This window comes from Hyla sarda, chromosome 4, assembly GCF_029499605.1.
Source record: "Hyla sarda isolate aHylSar1 chromosome 4, aHylSar1.hap1, whole genome shotgun sequence".
Lineage (NCBI taxonomy): Eukaryota > Metazoa > Chordata > Amphibia > Anura > Hylidae > Hyla > Hyla sarda.
In genome coordinates, this window is record NC_079192.1 from 20,006,424 (window position 1) to 20,008,923 (window position 2,500).

At 47.5% G+C, this 2,500-nt stretch overlaps 5 non-coding genes across 5 annotated transcripts; 3 read left to right on the plus strand and 2 right to left on the minus strand.

Moving 5' to 3' along the window:
* Window positions 1-438: 438 nt before the first annotated feature.
* On the minus strand, window positions 439-510 carry TRNAQ-CUG (transfer RNA glutamine (anticodon CUG)). Its single transcript has one exon. It is a non-coding gene; the product is annotated as a tRNA-Gln (tRNA).
* Window positions 511-665: 155 nt separating this feature from the next.
* TRNAL-UAG (transfer RNA leucine (anticodon UAG)) lies at window positions 666-747 on the plus strand. The gene has a single exon. It is a non-coding gene; the product is annotated as a tRNA-Leu (tRNA).
* A 286-nt stretch (window positions 748-1,033) lies between these two features.
* Window positions 1,034-1,115, plus strand: TRNAL-AAG (transfer RNA leucine (anticodon AAG)). The gene has a single exon. It is a non-coding gene; the product is annotated as a tRNA-Leu (tRNA).
* Window positions 1,116-1,799: 684 nt separating this feature from the next.
* Window positions 1,800-1,871, minus strand: TRNAQ-CUG (transfer RNA glutamine (anticodon CUG)). The gene has a single exon. It is a non-coding gene; the product is annotated as a tRNA-Gln (tRNA).
* A 155-nt stretch (window positions 1,872-2,026) lies between these two features.
* On the plus strand, window positions 2,027-2,108 carry TRNAL-AAG (transfer RNA leucine (anticodon AAG)). Its single transcript has one exon. It is a non-coding gene; the product is annotated as a tRNA-Leu (tRNA).
* The last annotated feature ends 392 nt before the right edge of the window (window positions 2,109-2,500 follow it).

Consider the following 2,500-nt stretch of genomic DNA (forward strand, 5'->3'; position numbering starts at 1 on the left):
GTGAACAGGAAGAACTACAAAACTGACCCTTGCTGTCTTGCCTTAATCCTTCCCTAGATCTGAAACATAGGCACAGAGCAGCGTACACCATAATCTGCACCGAGCTGCAAAAGCCAGGGATATTCACAGAGGTTAACCAATCAGGAAATCCACTCTATACTAGCCAGAGCTGGCACTGTTTCTGGAAGAAAGAGGCAATTTAACTTTATTTTCTAATCCTGGATAACCCATATTTCTGGCATTATGGCTCCCGGGGGGATGTGAGTGCTCTGGGTTTCTTTGAGGCATGAGTTTTCATCCAAGTTCTCAACTAATTGCACCTTGGGGCGACAGAACACAAAGGTATGGAAGCAGCATTTATGGATTTGAAAAGCTCACATCTGGAAGAAGGTTAAATAATTTTAATACAGTACTGAGTAATGAGAGGAAAGTAAAGAAAGGTCCCACCGAGATTTGAACTCGGATCACTGGATTCAGAGTCCAGAGTGCTAACCATTACACCATGGAACCATTAAGTACCTTCACCTGCCACACTAAAACTTTTAATTCTTCCTCCAGATCTCCAGAAAACCGGGGTACGGTTCCCAGATGGGGTGGCTATGATTATTTCGCCCCTTACTTAGGTCTGCGTCCTCAGGTAGGGTTGAAAAGCATCAGTTGTGTGTGGTAGCGTGGCCGAGCAGTCTAAGGCGCTGGATTTAGGCTCCAGTCTCTTTGGAGGCGTGGGTTCGAATCCCACTGCTGCCATTAGGCACTTTTTGCTGTTTCCAGAGGGATAACGGGATTACACCTTTGATCCCTAGCGCTGAGCTAAAGCGATTAATTCTCCCTCCAGAACTATTAAACGCTGACCCTTTAAGGACATTACCATGGAGCAGCAGGCATAGGTTGTTCCTCGTTAGTATAGTTGTGAGTATTCCTGCCTGTCATGCAGGTGACCAGGCTCCGAATTCCCGAAGGGGAAGCTATGCTTGTTTTGCCCTTTACTTAGGTCTGTGTCCCCAGGTAGGGTCGGAAAGCTGCAACACCATGTGGTAGCGTGGCCGAGCAGTCTAAGGCGCTGGATTAAGGCTCCAGTCTCTTCGGGGGCGTGGGTTCGAATCCCACCGTTGCCATTGAGTAGCTTTTGCTTTTACTTGCTCTTTCAGCTCACGTTACATGCCCAGAATATCGATTGGTTGAGGCAGGTACCTGGCGCCAGCTAACTAATCAGCACTTCCCCTTTCAATGCAGGAGAACCTCTCGTCCCTCTCTCAGTATGGGCGCTGTATTACCACCTGCTAAGATGTTGCGCGGACAATCTGGAATACAATCCTTGAGGAGGGATCCCCAGGGATCAGATGTACTCTGTGATGAATAGGGTGAACAGGAAGAACTACAAAACTGACCCTTGCTGTCTTGCCTTAATCCTTCCCTAGATCTGAAACATAGGCACAGAGCAGCGTACACCATAATCTGCACCGAGCTGCAAAAGCCAGGGATATTCACAGAGGTTAACCAATCAGGAAATCCACTCTATACTAGCCAGAGCTGGCACTGTTTCTGGAAGAAAGAGGCAATTTAACTTTATTTTCTAATCCTGGATAACCCATATTTCTGGCATTATGGCTCCCGGGGGGATGTGAGTGCTCTGGGTTTCTTTGAGGCATGAGTTTTCATCCAAGTTCTCAACTAATTGCACCTTGGGGCGACAGAACACAAAGGTATGGAAGCAGCATTTATGGATTTGAAAAGCTCACATCTGGAAGAAGGTTAAATAATTTTAATACAGTACTGAGTAATGAGAGGAAAGTAAAGAAAGGTCCCACCGAGATTTGAACTCGGATCACTGGATTCAGAGTCCAGAGTGCTAACCATTACACCATGGAACCATTAAGTACCTTCACCTGCCACACTAAAACTTTTAATTCTTCCTCCAGATCTCCAGAAAACCGGGGTACGGTTCCCAGATGGGGTGGCTATGATTATTTCGCCCCTTACTTAGGTCTGCGTCCTCAGGTAGGGTTGAAAAGCAGCAGTTGTGTGTGGTAGCGTGGCCGAGCGGTCTAAGGCGCTGGATTAAGGCTCCAGTCTCTTCGGGGGCGTGGGTTCGAATCCCACCGTTGCCATTGAGTAGCTTTTGCTTTTACTTGCTCTTTCAGCTCACGTTACATGCCCAGAATATGGATTGGTTGAGGCAGGTACCTGGCGCCAGCTAACTAATCAGCGCTTCCCCTTTCAATGCAGGAGAACCTCTCGTCCCTCTCTCAGTATGGGCGCTGTATTACCACCTGCTAAGATGTTGCGCGGACAATCTGGAATACAATCCTTGAGGAGGGATCCCCAGGGATCAGATGTACTCTGTGATGAATAGGGTGAACAGGAAGAACTACAAAACTGACCCTTGCTGTCTTGCCTTAATCCTTCCCTAGATCTGAAACATAGGCACAGAGCAGCGTACACCATAATCTGCACCGAGCTGCAAAAGCCAGGGATATTCACAGAGGTTAACCAATCAGGA